The following is a 21,036-nucleotide window of genomic DNA, read 5'->3' on the forward strand; positions in this document are numbered from 1 at the left end:
TGTTTATTGCTGCCCAAGCTTGTCTGTGCTGGGTTGCTGCCAAGAACCTGTTTGTCTGTTAATTAAATGCCATAATTTATCTCTGGCTCGGAGTGTGCTTTGGTGTGGAACCAGGGGGATCAGAACACCTATCTATCCAATATTCTCATATTTTAGTGGTATGTATTTTTCCTTGCAAACATGGAAAGAAATGCCTTGCAATCTTTTTTTACATTCATACGAAGCCCGTGCGAAGCGAACTGGCAGCAATGCCAGCAGCAACCCACCCCTGGTCTTCCCCATTGAGTTTGCTTGTCAGAAAGTTGCAAAAGGTGATCACGTGACCCCCAGACACTGAAACCATCATAAAGATGAGTCAGTTGCCAAGCCTCTAAATTTTGATCATGTGACAATTGGGATGCCGCAACAGTTGGGTGAAAAATGGTTGCAAGCTGCTTTTTTCAGTGCTGTTGTAACTTTGAACAGTCACTAAATTGTTGTAAGTGGAGAATTGCACATGTAATGCTAGTTAGATGATATAGTATGCAATATCACATTCCTTATCCCTAGAATCTATCAGTTCAATGAGATTTGGGAATTCACATTTTATAGGAGGGAGACGGGGGACCCCTTACAGGGTAGGGCTGAGGAGTATGTTCAGTTCTTGGCGGACAAAGTTGCTCGGTTTAGGTCGGACCTGGACTCCACTCCCGCAGATCCAGCCGAGACACAAGGGAATGACTTGGCAGACCATCTCTGGGTTGAGTTTCAGGATGTTGCCTCCGGGGATGTGGACAAGGCTATGCGAGCTGTGAGTGCCTCCACCTGTATACTGGACCCGTGTCCCTCCTGGCTGGTTGCCAACAGCAGTGAGGTGACACGAGGCTGGATCCAGGTGGTTGTTACCGCCTCTCTTCTGGAGGGGCACTTCCCCACCGCGCTCAAGGCGGCGGTGGTGAGACCCCTCCTGAAGAAACCATCCTTGGATCCAGCCGTTCTTAATAACTACCGTCCAGTCTCCAACCTCCCCTTCGTGGGGAAGGTTGTTGAGAAGGTGGTGGCCTTCCAGCTTCAGCGTACCTTGGAGGAAGCTAACTATCTTGACCCCTTCCAGTCTGGCTTCAGGCCCGGTTACAGCACAGAAACCGCTTTGGTCGCATTGACCGATGATCTCTGGAGAGCCAGAGATGGAGGCCACGCGTCCATCCTGGTTCTCCTTGACCTCTCAGCGGCTTTCGATACCATCGACCATGGTATCCTTCTGCGACGACTGCGGGAGGTGGGGGTGGGCGGCACTGTTCTGCAGTGGTTCTCCTCCTACCTCTCGGACAGGTCGCAGTCGGTGTCGGTGGGGGGGCAGAGATCGTCCCCGAGGCCCCTAATTTATGGGGTGCCGCAGGGTTCGGTCTTATCCCCCCTGCTGTTTAACATATACATGAAACCGCTGGGCGAGATCATTCGGAGGCACGGGATAAAATACCATCAATATGCGGACGATACACAGTTGTATCTGTCCGCCCTGTGCCAACTCAATGAAGCGGTAGATATGATGAACCGGGATCTTGAGGCTGTTAAAGACTGGATGAGAGCTAACAAACTGGTACTCAACCCGGACAAGACCAAGTGGCTGTTGTGTTTTCCTCCCAACAATTTGGCCGACGTTCCATCACTCAGGCTGGGGGGTCAAAATTTATACCCCTCAGACAGGGTCCGCAACTTGGGAGTCCTCCTGGACCCACAGCTGAGCTTCGACCATCACTTATCAGCTGTGACCAGGGGGGCATTCGCCCAGGTTCGCCTGGTACGCCAGTTGCGGCCCTACCTGAATCGGGAGGCCCTCACAACAGTCACTCGAGCCCTTGTGATCTCTAGGCTGGAATACTGCAATGTGCTCTACATGGGGCTGCCCTTGAAGAGCATCCGGCGACTTCAGCTAGTCCAAAATGCAGCCGCGCGAGTGATTGTGGGCGCACCACGGTTCGCCCACATAACACCGATCCTCCGTGAGCTGCGCTGGCTACCTGTTGATCTCCGGGTGCGCTTCAAGGTGCTATTAGTCACCCATAAAGCCCTCCATGGTAGTGGGTCTGCGTACTTGAGAGACCGCCTTCTGCCAATTACCTCCCTGCGACCAATTAGATCTCATAGATTGGGCCTCCTCCGAGTTCCATCTGCCAGCCAGTGCCGGCTGGCGACTACGCGGAGGAGAGCCTTCTCAGTTGCAGCTCCGACGCTATGGAACAATCTCCCCGTGGAGATCCGCACCCTCACCACCGTCCAGGCCTTCCGTACAGCCCTCAAGATCTGGCTATCCCGTCAGGCCTGGGGATAAGACTTTACTCTCGCCCCTCCCGAATGTTGAATGAATGTTGGGTTTTTACTGCTAATTATTTTCAATGACATTTTCTTTTTGTGTTTTGTCCTGCACTCCCCCCCCCCCCTATTATTGTAAGCCGCCCTGAGTCCCCTCAGGGAAAAGGGCGGCCTATAAATGCTTAATAAAATGAAAAAAAAAATTTCAACAGTGCTTGTTAGCTGGGTGGAAAATAGCTGAGAAGTGCGCAGAAATCTGTAGCTCTTGTCAGTCACTGTTAGCTGGTGAAATATATTTAACATGTCTGTGCCAGAAACTGTCTAGTTTCCTAGAACAGGTTGGAATAATTTGAACTTAGGTTGAGAAAAGCTTCAACTCAAGTGTCTAAAACACTTTCAAACAAAGATACTGTAGTTAACAATCATAATAAGAAAGCAAGAGGAAATGAGCACTAGTTTTCCTGGCACAGCAATTTCACTCTGTCACTGTGAGATGCTCTTTCATCACATATAATTAGGAGGAAGAGAGGGAGGAGGATAAGGTGACCAGATTTTCAGATTGGTAAAGAGGGACACCATTGATAGGGGGGGGGGTGATATTAAAAATTTTATATTTTGTCAAAAGGTCACCCCAGGACACTGAAACCAGCATAAATACGAATCTGTTGCCAAACAAAATTTTGATCACGTGACCATGAGGATGCTGCAACCATCGCTAAGTGTGAAAAATGGTCGCAACGGTCGCTAAGTGTGAAAAATGGTCATCAGTCACTTTTTTCAATGCCATTGTAACTTTGGTCACTAAATGTTTTCCCCCTCCTCGAGACTCCTCACTTCTTCCTTCATTCCTCTTGCTTATCTACCTTCACCTTATCCGTCTTCTGCTCTTTCCCTCTCTTCCTTCCTTTCTCCTTCCATCCTCTCTTCTTTCCTCACTCACTCCCTTCCTCCTTTTCTCTTCCTTCCTCCTTCCATTCTTTCAGCTTCATTTCTTTTGCCTATCTACCTTCTCTGTCTTTCTGCTCTTTCCATTTCTCTCTTCCTCTTCGCTTCTGTTCCTTCCTCCTTCCATCCTTTCCTATTTCTTCCTTCTTCCTTAATGGAAGAGAAGCACCAAAGCATGTTGTAACCAGTTGATATACTTCTTTTTTTTTCATAATAGACACCTGTGTTTTGTTTTGTTTTCCTGCCTTGTCTCTTGTCGTTTTTGTCTTTTTTTGTATTATCTTTATTTTTTATTTTTTATTTTAATTTTTATTTTTTATTTGCCCTTTTTTTTTTCCCCACCGGTGTGGGCAGGTATTGTTCAAGATTATTACTTTTATTAATATTTCTAAATAATAATTACAGTTAAATGAAAATGGATATATAATAATGCTTGAGTTAATATGAGTTATGTTGGTTGACTGTGGAGGAGATGTACCAAAACTTATCTGTAATTGATTGATACATTTTCTACAGATGTAAAGAAAGATGCTGTACCTGTTTTAAATTAAAATTAAAAAACATTTATTAAAAAAAAAATAAAGCGGGGTTTTTTGAGAACAGCCCGGGATGCGGGAAAAATTATGAAAAGGCGTGCCTGTCCCGCCAGATGTGGGACGTCTGGTCACCCTAGAGGAGGAGGAAGAGGAGGAGAAGGAGAAAGAAGAGCAGGAGAAGGAGAAGGAGCAGGGGGACCAGGGGAACTACATGTGCACCAGTGATGGGATTCAAATTTTTTACTACCGGTTCTGTGGGCGTGGCATGGCTTGGTAGGCATGGCAGGAGAAGGATGCTGTAAAATCTCCATTCCCACCCCACTCTAGGGGAAAGTTGCTGCAAAATCCCCATTTCCCCCTGAATCAAACTGGGACTCAGGAGGCAGCGAATAGATGGGGGTGGGGCCAGTCAGAGGTAGTATTTACCAGTTCTCCAAACTACTCAAAATGTCCACTACCAGTTCTGCGGAACTGGTCAGAACCTGCTGAATACCACCTCTGATGTGAACCAAGGGAGATGTGTGGGGATATATTGGAGCACGTAATCACTACATTACATACTCCTGATTTAAATTGGCCAAAGACTGATGCTTTTGAAAATGGCTAACCCAGGGGTGTCAAATTCACAGCCCATGGGCTGGATGCATCACGTGCTGGCCATGCCCACCCTGGGGAAAAAGTTGTGATATGTCACGTGATGACAACGTGATGACATTAGTTTGACACCCCTGGGCTAACCAATGTTTCTGAACATTGCAAATGAGCACATTTAATTTCCAGTTTGGAAATGCAACATTCATATATGTTTCTTGGCTTGGTCCCCCTTTAGCCTCACTTTCTTACCCATTTATCACCTGCATTAATTAAGTAACAATCAGAAATTTGAGTTCAAAAAACCTGGACACTCTCTCATGAAGATATATTGGAAAGCCTTTTCACTCTGTTCTATTGCCAGGATTCTTCCATGCGGTGCCATTATGCTAATACAATATTTCCTAATGGGCTTAATTCTCCTCCTCTTGTTACCAGATTTTGAGTTGTTTTTCTACAGCAAGGCTCTTTGTTATGCCCCTTGCTATGAAACAGAAGGCAACATACAGGTAAGTCGTCTTATGACAATAATTGAGCCCAACATTTCTGTTGCTGAGCAAGACAGTTATTAAACAAGTTTTGCCCCATTTTATGACCTTTCTTGCCACAGTTGTTAAGTAAACCACTGCAGTTATTAACTTAGTAACATGGTTGTTAAGTGAATCTGGCTTCCCCATTGACTTTGCTTGTCAGGAGGTCACAAAAGCTGATTACATGACCCCTTGACACTGCAACCATCATAAATATGAATCAATGGTCAAGCATCTGAATTCTGATCATATGACCATGGGGATGTTGCAATGGTTGTAAGTATGAAAAACAGTCATAAGTCACTTTTTTCAGTGCTGTTGTAATCTTGAACGGTCACTAAATGAATGGATGTAAGCTTACCTACACTCAACTAAAAAATCCACGATAATGTATGTGCATATGATAACATGAGCTTCTTGTATTTCAGAATACTATTTATTTATCAAGTTTACATTAGACTTGAACAAACCTCTTATACATTGTATATTGATGCCAAAACAAACAATACCCAAAAAATTAGTAGTAGATCAAATGAAAAACTGTATAGGTCATTTCTAGATTAATATTGGTTCTAAGCATGTGTTTTTACTTGGGTATTTGAATTTTTTTAGAAGTTCTAAAACTTTATTTTCAATTTTTCAGTGCTATGGAAGGCATCCATGACCATAATTTTCAGGATTTTTTTTCAGAATATGTACAGTTTAAGTGTTAATTTCTCCTTGCTCACAGATCATTGACTTCAAGGCTGACATATATCGCTATAACAGCGTCTAGTCCATTGACAGGAAGCTGGAGCACAGAATTAACTCATTTGGGTGTTGCTTGTGGTGACTTTGAAGAGGCATTGAAAAGCAGATGTGCCCTGTTCTCTATAATTACTTTCCACTCTCACCATGCCCTTTGCTGTCTGTCTGAAAATTAACCTTAATAGAATCAGAATGGCATTTACCCAGAGATCATCTCCAGAAGGCCTGAATTTCACAAAAAGAAAGGTTAGAATCTAAAACAACTCCTTTTTGTGTGTGATTAAAATGGTTCATGCATTTTTAAACAATAAAAATAAAAAAGGTTATCTATTTAGGAAGGAGAACTGAAAAATGATACTGTTTTCAGTGCATTGTTAAAGAGCTGGTACCCTGCAATAGGTTTACACTGAAAATATAGCAGTTGTATATTGCAGAGAAGAGCAACAAAGATGATTAGGGAACTAAGAGCCGAGGTGGCGCAGTGGTTAAATGCAGCACTGCAGGCTACTTCAGCTGACTGCAGTTCTGCAGTTCGGCTGTTCAAATCTCACCGGCTCAGGGTTGACTCAGCCTTCCATCCTTCCGAGGTGGGTAAAATGAGGACCCGGATTGTTGTTGGGGGCAATATGCTGACTCTGTAAACTGCTTAGAGAGGGCTGAAAGCCCTATGAAGTGGTATATAAGTCTAAATGCTATTGCTATTGCTATAACTGGAGGCTAAAACATGTAAAGAATGGTTGCTGGAACTGAGTATGTCTAGTTTGATGAAAAGAATGACTAGGAGTGACATCAGTGGTGGGTTTCAAATTTTTTTACAAGCTCTTCTGTAGGTATGGCCTGCTTTGTGGGAGTGGCTTGCAGGCCATGTGACTGGGTGAGAGTGGCTTGCCAACCATGTGACCAAGTGGGAGTGGCTTGCCAGCCATGTGACTGAGTGGGTGTGGCCAACTTGTAAAATGTGCTGAAACTCACTTAACAACGCTCTTGCTTAGCAATCAAAATGTTGGCTCAGGAACTCTGGCATTGAAGCGTGCAAGTCTTAAAGCTGTCAAGTTACAAGACCTTTGCACCCCTAACCCTTTAGAAAAAAAACCCCAGGGTGTTCAAACTTGACAGCTTTAAGACTTGTGGACTTCAACTCCCAGAATTCCTCCTCCAGTAATGTTGGCTCAGGAACTGGCATTTGAAGCATGCAAGTCTTAAAGCTGTCAAGTTACAAGACCCTTGCACCCCTAACCCTTTAGAAAAAAATACCAGGGGTGTTCAAACTTGACAGCTTTAATACTTGTGAACGTCAACTCCCAGAATTCCTCCTCTCGCTCTTCATCTTGATGATGTGCAGACGGGTGGGGGGAGGGAGCTGGAACCGGTTCTAAACGGCACTGTAGATTTGTGGAACCTCTTCTATAGAAGAGGTTAAAACTGGCAGGAACCCACCCCTGGGTGATATGATGTGTTCCAATATCTAAGTAGCTACCACAAAGAAGAAAGGGTTAACCTATTTTCCAAAGCACCAGGGGGGGCGGACAAGAAGCAATGGGTGGAAAGCAATTAAGGAGAGAAGCAACCTAGAACTAAGGAGAAATTTCCTGACAGTTAGAACAATTAACTAGTGGAACAACTTCAGGTTATGTGGAAAGTAAGGAAATAGTACTGGTCATGCTTACCTATGACCTTTGGTGTGATGGAGGAAGTAAATCCAGACTTGTGCTCTTTGATTTCTCATTGGCTTTCAATAGCACCAGTATTCTTTTGAACCAACTATGGGAATTGGACACTTTATGTCTTGGTGATGGATCTTTTCCTTCCTCAGTGGTCAGTCCCAATTGATCTTGACAGGAAGGGAAAGCTTGTGCCAGCAGCTCTTGACTCATGGGGTGCCTCACTCATGTTTAGGAAGGGGGCTTCCTCTGCCATTACTTCCACCATCTGGAATAGCTTTCCACCAGAGAAAAGGAATGCATCCATTCTCCTGAGGTTCTGACAAGTGTAAAAACTTGGTTTTGGTCCCAGGGCTGGGATTCATATTTGGGGAAAGGGGGTGTTGTGCTGTAAATTGATGTTTTCAATCCAGGGCCTTTTGTTTTGTCTGTTTTCAATTGTTTTACCTTTGTATTTGATTTTTTTAAGCTATTGGAATGGGTAGATGCAAAAAAATTAATAAAATAAGTAAATAAATCTGTCTGAGGTATGGACAATATGAAAGCAATCTCAGTCCTGTCTGTACTATGGTTAAATGCAAAAGGTAAAAGGCCCTGAGCATAAATCATAGAGCTTTAGGGGATGTCAAGGAGAAATATTTCTTTTGAAAAGCAGGTTTGCTAGAAGTGAGCATGAATTTTATAGTTCTTCATCTGGAAGAGTCTCTGGCATTTTTATACCTACCCCCAAATGTTTCCACTTTTAAGGAACCAATGGATTTTGATCTGTACATAGCTGAAAGGATCCAATCCAAAAAGATATTTTGAAAGTCATTCATATGTCTACCCTGTTGCAATCTTCTTTTTTTCTATTTGGGAGTGGGACATTTCTGCATCTGTAAGTGTTCTAGAACAAAAACTACTGGATGTAGAAGAAGAAGGCGGGGCTTAGCAGTGAGAAGATGGACTTTCAGGCAGCTTCTGAGAGACCATCTATACCGGGTTATCTGGACGATTCGTTTCGAATCTAAGCTGTCCCGAAGAGACAGTGAAAGGTGGTGGGAACTCCAGTGGTCCCAGAGATGTTCGCAAAATCTCTGGGAACCTAAGGAAAGCCCTCCTAATCCAGTGATTTCCGGATCAGCCGATGCTGACTATAACTGCAAAAGCCCAGAGAGAGAGTGGATATAAGCATGTCGTTTGGTTTGAGTTTTAATTTTTTTTTTCTTGTTGGAAAGAGAACACTCTAAATTTGGAAACTTAGTTTAAAATAAGGCTGACTAGTGAGAAAAGTGGCGGGGACAAATGTTGCCGTTTGGAAGTTTATTTTTCTGTTCCTTTCTTTTATCTTTGGAAGCCGGGCTGGACTCTTTTGTAATTTAAATCGCCCCCTTGTGTTCCTCCTTTTTGTTGTTGATATTTTTAACTTTGAACCTAATGGGGACATTGAATTTAAACTTAAAGTGCCTTGAAGATCTGTTTTTTTTTGTTTCCTTTTAGCCTTTTGGTTGTATTTTAACAATTAGTAATTAACAAACGCTACGGAACAACAAGCTAAAGCAAGCTATAAACTACAAATCACAAGCTAACACTGCCATCTAGTGGACTTGAACTTTGTTATCAAAATCCCCCCTGTAATGCATTTGATTTACGTATTTATGCAGCTGGAATCTTGCTAGACAAAACAGCAGAGCTGAGAGTGACCTTGGAAAGACTTTTATCTTAGGGGGGGAAAAAAGAGTCCGAAAAAAACCATTTGTTTTAGCTTGTTGGCATTCTTTCATCTCTCAACACCATTCTCACACCATCTGCTGTGGAGATATCGACATTGATTTTTTCCTTTTGATCATCCTTATTGACTTTTTGATCTTTTACACTTTTTTTTCTGTTTTGATTATTCTTTTTAACCTTTGGATCATTCTTTTTGACCCCTTGACTATTTACATTTTTTCTGCTTTTTCTTTTTTCCACTTGTAGCTGAAGCACCTCTCCTTCCCTTTTTGGAGGGGGGGTGTCTCTCTTTATATATATATATATATATATATATATATATATATATATATATATATATATATATATATATATATATATACATACATACATACATACATACATACATACATACATACATACATACAACCCCTGGTAAGCCCCAATTATGGGAGGAAGCTAACTGCTTCCAACATCTGTCAATTGGCTCGTCACAAGAGTCCATCACGACAGAAACCCAATATTTTTACTGTTGACTTTGTTATATTTGTGTTTTTTTATTTGTGCTGATAAATAAATAAAGGGAGACTAGTATAGAGCTATTTAGCTCTCATCAGCTAGCCACACCCTTACTGGGATTCGAACCTGTGCTGTATTGCATCTTAGGCAAACGTCTTAGCCATAGATCTTGAAATAGATCTATACTAGTCTCCCTTTATTTATTTATCATCACAAATAAAAACAAACACACACACACACACACACACACACACACACATATATATGTTATATTTATGCTGATAAATAAATAAAGGGAGACTAGTATAGATCTATTTCAAGCTATTTAGCTCTCATCAGCTAGCCATACCCAAGTTTTTGGGAATCGAACCTGTGCTCTATTGCCTCCCAGGCAGGGAGTTAACCATTTGAGCTACAGAGAACGACTCCTTTATCAGCCAGCCAGGGTGGGAGGTATATACTTAAAGTCACAACCCCTGGTATGCCCAAGTATGGGAGGAAGGTCACACTTCCACTCTCTGTCATTAGGCTCGTCACAAGAGTCCATCCAGACAGAAACCCAATATTTTTTACTGTTGCCTTTTTTGTTACATTTGTTATATTTATGCTGATAAATAAATAAAGGGAGACTAGTATAGATCTGAACGACTCCTTTATACCTTTATACCTCCCACCCTGGCTGGCTGACAAAGGAGTCGTTCAGATCTATACTAGTCTCCCTTTATTTATTTATCAGCATAAATATAACAAATGTAACAAAAAAGGCAACAGTAAAAAATATTGGGTTTCTGTCTGGATGGTCTCTTGTGACGAGCCTAATGACAGAGAGTGGAAGTGTGACCTTCCTCCCATACTTGGGCATACCAGGGGTTGTGACTTTAAGTATATATATATATATATATATATATATATATATATATATATATATATATATATATATATATATATATATATATATATATTCTTTTGTATTCTTACTGTATTTCTTTCTTTTCTGAAGAAATTGGGACATCAACAGATGATCCAATTTAAATTTTGAACAAAATAGTTGGAAAAGTTCCTTTTTCTTCCTTTCCTTTTCTCTCCCTTCTTCCTTTTCTTTTCTCTCTCTCCCCCTTTTCTCATCTCTCCCCCCTCTCCTCTGTGTACTTTACGCACTTCATCCACTGTTCTTATAACCCTCCACCCTCTAATACTAATTGGCTATGAGTAGAAAAGCAGTTGCTTTTGGCTCTACATCAACCTCTGCCTCCTCACCTGCGGGAGGCCAGAGGACAACACAGACAATGCCCCAGCATGAAAAAGAGAAGGAAGCAAATTTTGAAACACTTATGCAAATGATGCAGAAAATGCAAGCAGGAATTGACAGTAAAGATAGCAAGTTAGACACCTTATAAAAAAAATGGAGGTAATGGAACAACAAAATCAAAGCATAGTGCAAAAAGTTGATAATATGGAAGGGAAAGTTGAAAGTATGCACAACTGGATGCTGAAATACGAAGACAGAATTCAAAAAATTGAAAATAAAATTCAAGAAGGAGAGAAGAAAACCGAGAAGCTAGAGATCAGACTAAGTGATGTAGAAAGAGAGAGCAGTGGAATATTAAGATGGGAGCTGGATAGGTCTGAATTTTTCTTAAGATTTCAAAACATAGAAGAAGAAAAAGGAGAGGACTTAGTTCAGATAATTTCAAATATTTTGATAGATGTTCTGGAGATGTCCCAGGACAAAATAATAGAAATTATAGACGAGAGTTTTAGAGTATACACAAGATATGCAATGAGAAATGCTCTCCCAAGGGAAGTGCATGTAAGATTTACTAAGAAAACAATTAAATCACAAATTTTACAGAAATTGAGAGATAGAAAATTAGAATATAAAGGTAAGGAGATTGTAGTTCTCAAACAAATTCCGAGAGGTGAGAGAGAGGAGAAGAGAATATCAATTTCTGACTAAAGTATTGATAAAAAAGGTGTTAAGTACAGATGGCTCATACCGGAAGGTTTACTATGTACTTGGCAAGGACAAAGACACAGGATAGATACAATTGAGAAGGCAGAAGCTTTCTACGAAGAATACTTTAGAGAAATGGCTGAGAAAGCTGGGAAAGACGATTCAGCGGTACAAATACTGGAACCACCTGCAACCGCGACCGAAAAAATAGAAGGAGCAGTAGATGGAAGTGAGAAAGAAGGGGCGACAGGGAATGGAAGCCGTAAAGAAAAACGAAAACCCAGATCTACTAGAACGATAAATCCTGTATATAAAGTATAAACATGGAAGAAAGAAAAATGATTACAATTAACATTAATGGACTTAATTCGGTAATTAAAAGGAAGAAAATATTTCATAAATTAGAGAAATTACAACTTGACATAATTTGCCTGCAAGAAGTACATATCCAAAAGAAATATGAACATTTATTAACTCAACCAAAGCTTGGGAAAATATTTTCATCATTGGTGAACTGCAAGAAAAGAGGAGTGGTCTTTTATATTAAAGGCAACATCCCAGCAAAAGTAGTCTATGCAGAGGAAGAGGGAAGAATTTTGATGGTGGAAATTATGGATACCAAAAAGACACTCCCAATTGGAATCTACGCCCCCAATGAAAAACAAGATGAATTTAACAAAAAACTACACAAAAAAGTTTTGGAACTAGACTATGCTGATATTTGTATGATGGGAGACTTTAATGGCATTGTGAATCAAAATATGGACTATAAAACACATAAAACAAAAAAATTAAATAGGAAGCCTCTGCCGAAATCTTTTTTTAGGATGACAGATGAAATAAATCTAAAAGATATATGGAGAGAAAGAAATGCTAAAAAAGAACAATATACTTTCTACTCAAACAGACATTCTTCATTCTCTAGAATAGATATGATATGGGTCTCAGCAGAGTTGAGCTCCAACATAAAAGAAATTGAGATTGAAATATGAGCCAAGGTGGCGCAGTGGTTAAATGCAGCACTGCAGGCTACTGCTAGATCAGCAGTTCAGCGGTTCAAATCTCACTGGCTCAGGGTTGACTCAGCCTTCCATCCTTCCGAGGTGGGTAAAATGAGGACCCAGATTGTTGGGGGCAATATGCTGACTCTCTGTAAACCGCTTAGAGAGGGCTGAAAGCCCTATGAAGCGGTATATAAGTCTACTGCTATTGAGATTGGAGCAAGTACCTGGGCGGACCACAATCCAATTTTAATTAAATGGAAAGGCCAAAGGGCAAGACCTAGATGGACACTAAATAACACTATATTGAAAGAAAAAGAGTTTGTACAAAAAATGGAAAAAGAGCTAGTCCTTTTCCTTAAAGAAAATAGGAAAGAAGATACGTCGTTGCAGAATCTCTGGGATACAATGAAGGCTGTTATCAGAGGTTTGACAATAGACTACACAAGGAAGAGAAACTCAAAGAAAAGACAAATGCATAAAGCTCTAGATAATGACTATAAAATACTTGAAAGAGAACTACAGAGAGCACCACAAAAAAAAGATGTCAAAATAAAAATGGACATAATTAAACACAAAATGGACCTATTAGAAAAGGAAGAATTGGCACAAAGAATTAGAGGTGCCAAACAGAATTATTTTGAAAATGCGAACAAGCCAGGCAGGTGGTTGGCATATAAGATGAAAAAAGAGAAAGAAACAAAGAAAATACTTCAACTAAGAGATAAACAAGGAGTAATTCAGTATGGAAATACTGAAAAAAAATATATTATACAAGACTATTATGCTAAACTCTATGAACAAGAGAAGGTGGAGGAGGGACGAGTTAAAAAGTACCTACAAGATGCCAATCTCCCCCAGGTACCAGACGAAACTAGAATAATGTTAGAAAGTAAAATAACAATGATGGAGCTAACAGAGGCACTTAAAAAACAAAACAATGGGAAAGCTCCAGGACCAGATGGACTACCTGTGGAATTCTACAGAACATTTGAAGAAACATTGACCCTCCCACTCCTACAAGTCATGAATGAAGTGATGTCTGAGAGCAAAATACCGAAGTTAAGGATCAGAAGCATATATCTACCCAAGGAAGAGACTGATTTAACACAAATCAAGAATTATAGACCAATCTCTTTATTAAATTCAGACTACAAGCTATTTGCATCTATACTAGCTGAGAGACTTAAAAAATATTTAAATGGCTTCATCCACTCAGATCAAAATGGCTTTTTACCTAAAAGACAAATTAAAGACAATATGAGAATGATTTTGAATACCTTGGAATACTATGAAGCCCATCCTGAAAAACAAATGGCACTGATGTTCCTCGATGCGCAGAAGGCCTTTGACAATGTGAATTGGCAATTTATGTTTTTGCAACTGGAGCAGATGAATTTTGGCAAGAAATTCACTCAAACTATACGAATGATATACCAGAAACAAGCAGCAAAGATAATGGTAAATGGAGAACTAACAGATCCAATTGAAATAAAGAGAGGTACAAGACAAGGCTGCCCACTATCACCGCTACTCTTTGTCCTAACACTAGAGGTCTTAAACAGAAAGATCAGAGAAGAAGAAGAAATAAGAGGAATGAAAATTAAGAGAGAAGAGTATAAATTACAAGCTTCGCAGACGATTTAGTTTTTATTCTTGAAGATCCATTAGAAACAGCATCCAAATTGCTGGAAAGAATAGAGGAATATGGTGAAGTAGCAGGCTTGAAAATAAACAAAGATAAAACAAAGATCATGACAAAGAATATCCCAGCAACACAAAAGGAAGAGCTGTCAGAAATGTTGCAGATTCAAAACACAAGTAAGGTTAAATATTTGGGGATATATTTATCACCTAGATGTAGCACTCTTAAAGAGGATAATTATACCAGACTAAAACGACAAATAGCAATTGACTTGGAGAAATGGGAAAATTTGCACTTATCAATGATGGGAAGAATCTCTACAATTAAAATGAACATTCTACCTAGAATTCTATATCTGTTTCAGACAATCCCAATCAGATTGGGTAAGGATTTTTTTCAAGATTTAAATAAAATAGTTTTGAAATTTATTTGGCAAGGGAAAAAAGCTAGAATAAAACTTAAATTACTACAAGATGTTAAATCGAGAGGAGGATTTGGGCTACCTGATTGGGAGCTATACTATCAGGCAACAAACTTGATGTGGATTAAGGAATGGATATTATTAAAAAACTCTAGATTATTGAATGTAGAAGGTCACGACTTGCTGTTGGGATGGCATGCTTTCTTATGGTATAAGGGTACTAAATCACATGGTTACTTTAGAAGACATTATATAAGGGAGGCGTTGTTGTTAAATTGGGAAAAGGTTAAAAGACTACATTATTTAAAAATTCCAGTCTGGATATCAACAATTGAAGCATTTTCATATCCGATAATATATAAAAAGGAACAAACAGTTAGATATACAGAATTATTGAATACAGAGGGCGAGCTCAAATCTATTCAAGAGTTGAAACAAGAAGGGATGGAAATGAACTGGTATTCATATGTACAGATACAATCTAGATATAATGAAGATAGAAAAACTAAAGGTCTTTATAATAAAATGACTGAGTTAGACAAAATTCTAACAGGTACTGATGAACAAGTAATTAAAAAACTATATGGATATTTATTGGAGTTTAAATTGCATGAAGAACAAGTTAAAGAAACTATGATAGCTTGGGGAAAAAACTTTAGGTATGGGATTGATTTAGAGAATTGGCAGAAATTGTGGTCTCAAAATTACAAAATGACAATGTCTACTGCATATAGAGAAAACTTGTATAAGATGTTTTACAGGTGGCACCTACCCCCGACCAGAATCGCAAGAATGTTCAAGAATAAATCAGAAAAATGTTGGAAATGTCACCAGATACCTGGCTCATACTACTACATGTGGTGGACTTGCACTGAAGCTAAAAGATACTGGACTAAAATCCACATGTGGTTGGAGAAAATGACACACAAACAAATAGACTTTAAACCAGAGGTCTTTTTATTGGGGATCATACCAGAAACCTACAACAAAGACTTAAAATATCTGATTGTAAATGTGTTAACAGCAGCCAGAATTGTATTTGCAAAAAACTGGAAAAACGAAACAATACCAAAACAGGAAGAAGTTATCCGAAAAATAATGGACTGTGCTGAAATGAGTAAATTGACATTTGAAATTAGAGAGCAAGAGGATGAACAATTTTATAAGATATGGGATTTGTTTTATCGGTGGCTAGGGGGGGAAAAAACTTTGGAAATGAAAAATGATATACTTATGCCTTAATTGAAAAAAGTAAATGATGATATAATTATGCTGTGAAATAATCTAATAATGACACAATGAAGTATTAATATAAGGTCTGGGGATATAATGTATAACGTTAAGAACTTATTATAATGATATTTCGCTGCTGATAAAGCAATTCTAATAGGGGAACAAATGAAAACTGGTATATATAGGCAGCAATGCTTTGTTGAACAATGAAGGAATAAGATCTCTGTTTGAAGGTATGAAATGCAAGGTTAACAATAAATAGAAGTATACTCTCTGGGGAAAAATAATGCTAATGTTAACTAAATATATATTGTAGAATGAAAATAAGGCCTTTAGTTATATTAGATGAAATATTTGAGACGGTAAATATTATTTGAAGATGCAGAGGTTAAAACAATTGTAACCAAACGACATGCTGCATGTGATGATGGGTTTTTTTTCTTTTTTTTCTTTTTTGTCTTCCCCCCCAACCTCTTTTTTTTTTAAACCCTAGGTTATTGTGGTGTTTATTAAATATACAACAGAGAGATACGGGATGTATAAACGTAGTAGGGATGCACCTGTGATCAAATGACATATTGTATGTGATGATGGGTTTTTTTTTCTTTCCTTTTTTTTCTCTCCTTTTCTCATTGTTTTTTTTTATTGTTATGCGATGTTGTCTATGTAATAAAAAATAAAATTATAAAAAAAACTACTGGATGTTTTAAGTGTGAGGACAAAACAAGCTACAGTGGAATATTGACAAGACCTAGCAATTTGTGCTTAAGCAGGCTCCAAAATTGACTATAGATGAGGGTCACAATCCACTTAAAGGAACATGTCTTCAGCTTGAGACCCTGGATTTATTGAGCTTGCTTGATTGGTAGGTGGATGTCATGAGTAGGGTAACTTTTGATCAGTTTTTTTAGCTGCTGTGCATGTTGCAGCCTTTCTTGAAGAGGGAAATCCTAGTGACACGAGATCTTAGTATTGCAATGCACTCTGCCTTGGCTTAGCTTCATTAGCTTAGGGGTTATCTTTTCTTGATAAAGTCTGCCATTATTGTGTGGTCTATCTGGGAAAAGATGCTTAGTCCCACCTTGTAAGAAGTAAGCAAGGCCGGAATTCAAAGGCAGACCTATTCTGTGGTTGCTCTATCATTAGTGAGTGATAAAATGCTTCAACACTGTTGGTCCTCAACAGGTTGATCAAAACAAATTGTTTCATCAGACATTTGGGCATTAAGTAGAGTCTGTTGGACTGCCTATTTTCTATTGAATTTTGGATGATTGATTTCTGTAAATTTATATTCAGATTTATGGTGGTTTTAATTTACATGATTTAGAGAAATTGAGTTGCTTTTATTATATGTTTTCCATTTGTAAACCATCTAGAGCCTTATAATGAAGAAATATATAAACACTTCAAATATCAATCAATATGTAATCTACTATAATATTAAGACAGAAAATTAAAGAGTTTTATCAATCTAGAAAAATATTCATGCACTCCATCTCCAAATTAGCTAATTAGCCAATTTATACCAAGGAAAAGTTTAAAATTTTGCCAAATATTTAATGTTCCTGTATGCTAGGTCAGAAAATAATAGACTTGTCCATTTTCCATTTCTTTCCTATAGAGGATAAAAATTGGTATTAAAATTTGCAACAGAATGAGAAACAGAATGCCCTCGTGACACATCCATTTTTGTATTAGACAGAGAACATTAATTTGTGGTCATAAGCATCTGGCAGGTTGGGACACCTGTCGTATTAAAATTTTATGCAGAGGTAGGTGTTCTAGTATGCAAACACATCTCCCAGATACTGACAACTCATTTTTCAGGGCTTCTTGTAGTATAATAATTCACCCAATACACTGAGTAATGCATCAATTCAAAACACAGCTGCAATCAAATTCTGTGGGGTTAAGAAATATTTCTCACCTAAGCATTTATAATAATAATAATTTTTAAAAATCAGGTATCTGTTCTGTTGCTCAGTCACAGCAAAATGGGTTGCTGCAAGTCAATCCCCCCCCCCCATAATAAGATTTTTGCTTTTATGTCTACTCTTATTGATTGTACAACATAACTGGATTTTTCATAAGTTCAGTGCTGGAAGATTTAAGAGAGGCAAGATGTGTACTTGTTTACTGTCCCATAATTTTGAAGGGAAAGATCCAAGAGAGTGCAGGTGCTGCAATAAAAGTGAAGACAGAGTAAAAACAGTTCAGCTTTGGCTGTGAAGGCCAGGGGAAGATATTCCAGGAAGTCAAATAACTGAAAGGGAATTAACTTCAGCTAGCAGCGTTAGTTCTTTGATTTATCAATAGCAGTGATAGAACAAACAACTAAAGAATTTGATCAATTTTCTTGAGGAAGAAGGGTTGAGAGGACTGATTGGGGAAAGAAAGAAAGGAAATTATCTTAGCAATTTATCTGAGTAGGTCAGTCCAATTTACAAAATATCATTGTCAAGAGAACATCACAGCAAGGTGGTGATGAACATGGCTTCATTCTTCTGCACCAAGTCAGGACAGGTGAGTAAAATTTCTGCCTTTTCTGCTGCGCATTCTCAGAAGAATTCGCAGCAGAGATCGGGCGGGCGAGAGGAAGCGGCTTAGGCAGGGAGGTGCATGCCAGGAGGAGAGGAGAGATTCCTCCCAGCACGCACCCCACTGATTAAAGCGCTTTCAGTGGGGTGCATGCTGGGAGGAATCTCTCCTGTCCTCCCAGCTCCCTTTCGCCCGCAGCAGAGATCGGGCGGGCGAGAGGAAGCGCTTTAGGCAGGGAGGTGCGTGCCAGGAGGAGAGGAGAGATTCCTCCCAGCATGCACCCCACTGAAAGCGCTTTAATCAGTTTTCCTAAACCCCATTGAATCCAGAGAAGGGGGGGAGAGAGAGAGAGAGAAAGAGGGAGTGTGTGCACAGGAGGGGGGATTTTCTAAAAGTCCCATTGAATCCAGAGGAGGAGTGTGTGTGTGTGTTTTTGTGTGTGTGTTTGTGAGAGAGAGAGAGAGAGAGACTATCACTAAGTGTTGTAGCTTATAATTCTTGATGAATGTATGCTATTTTATTTTTTTTATGTACACCGAAGACAAATTCCTTTTGTGTCCAATCACACTTGGCTAATAAACTATTCTACTCTACTCTACTCTACTCTACTCTACTCTACTCTACTCTACTCTACTCTACTCTACTCTACTCTTACTCTACTCATTTCTATTTCAATTCTAATAAGGAGTTTAGCTTCTCTCTCTTGAAAATGTAAGCTAGCATGATGCAAGCTAGCTTTAGCTTTCAAACAGTTCATTTAGTGACCAAAGTTACAATGGCATTGAAAAAAGTGACTGATGACCATTTTCACACTTAGCGACCATTTTTCACACTTAGCAACCATTTAGCGACTATTGAAGCATCCTCATAGTTACGTGATCAAAATTTTGATATTTGGCAACAGATTCATATTTATGATGCTTTCAGTGTCCCAGGGTCATGTAATCGCTTTGTGTGACCTTTTGACAAAATATAAAATTTTTAATCAAGCCCCCCCCCCCCCGCCCCCAGTCAATGGTGTCCCTGTTTACCAATCTGAAAATCTGGTCACCTTACATTACAGGTATAAGCATTTCTTTGTTTGTGAATATACACTCATTTAATAAAGTTATAAGAAGATTTTCAAATTCTCTTCAGTATCAATTTCCTTCCAAGAACTACATTCCAAGAAAAGAAATGTTTAAAACTAAATTCAGAATAAGAACATTAAAATCTCTGCCTTGTGTAAAGCTTTAAGCCTGTTTCCTCAGTCTATTTTTCCAGAACTTCCTGATGTTTTCAGATTAGAAACCCTAAATGCCCTTCCTTTGTGAACAAATGTGAATTTGGGGATTGTAATCCCAGTGCATCTAGAAAATATAGAGTTAGGAAAGGATGGATTAAATTGATAGAATGGACACTCTGGCTATTTATTTTTTAATCTTCAAACATTAGGGTACCTGATAATATAGATATGTTTATAAGTATAATATAAAAACTGTTGCTTTTCTCACAATGTAGTAGCAATAGATTTACAGTTTTTGAAAATGCTGATAAATCACACAAGGCCTCTTCTAGCACAAACGCACAGAAAAGGATCTTGAAACTGTGTGACATTTTAGACTATAATTCCTACAATGATGTGCAGTGAGGTTTATGTCTGGTGAGGAGCTGACACAGTGGTGGGTTTCAAATTTTTTTAGACTTGTGGACTTCAACTCCCAGAATTCCACAGCCAGGCATGCTCAGTTCCGATTTAAAGCGACAGCATTTGTTTTTCTCCTTTGCGAAAAAGTTTCCTTCATTCTTTTTCTTCTCCCTCCCCCTCCTTCCTCCCTCTCTCCCTCCTTCCCCCTCTCTCAAACAGACACCTGCACACAAAGAAATTGGATTGGACTATCTCTCCTACCCCCTTCCCTCTCTCACTCACTCTCTCTCAAACAAACACAAACACAGAAGTTGGATTGGATATATTTTCCAATGGCTTGAAAGCAGCTCCTCTACCACCACCACCCTTCCCCTGCTGCCTTCCCCAAACACCTCCCAATTGCAAATGCAGCCTGCTGTCTGGGTGGGAAATGCCTGAAATGCAATAAAGCCCACCCACCCACTCACCTCCTGCTTGCAGGCTGGGATGAGAGAAGAGGCAGAGAAGCCAGAGGGGAGCTGATCCAAGCCTTTGATTGCAGGCGGAGCCACACTGCCTTTTCAAACTTGTAATCAGTGAAGCTGGGCTTATATGGTTTTATCCAGGGGTGTGTGTGTGTGTGTGTGTGTTTGAAAAGGCAACATGGCTCTGCCTGCAATCAAACTACACTTGGGGAGGGATCTACACTTGAGGATGAAGTTTGAATTCCTCCCCACCCCCTCCGACCCACACGTACCTTTTCCAGCTGTTTCAGAGAGGATTTCAATTCTGCTCTTGCCTGTCATCATGAAAAGAAAAAAAATGTAAAAGGAAAAAGGCAAGAACTGAGGTCAGGCTGAGCTAGTTGCTGCCAGAGTCACTGTGGATGACTCTGCTTAACTGTTTAAAAAAGCCTCTAAAAAAGTGCCCTCTACAGGAGGAGGCAGGAGAACGACGTGCGTCACCTACATCAGGAATTTTTAGGCTTTTACCCCTTGCTTAACTCTGCTTGAGTGATCATAAAACGCCTAAAGTCAGACTAGATGAGGCACGTCATTCTCCTGCCGCCTCCTGTAGAGGACACTTTTAGAGGCTTTTTTAAACAGTTAAGCAGAGTCGTCCATGGTG

The sequence above is a fragment of the Thamnophis elegans genome, chromosome 4 (assembly GCF_009769535.1).
Source record: "Thamnophis elegans isolate rThaEle1 chromosome 4, rThaEle1.pri, whole genome shotgun sequence".
Classification (NCBI taxonomy): Eukaryota; Metazoa; Chordata; class Lepidosauria; order Squamata; family Colubridae; genus Thamnophis; species Thamnophis elegans.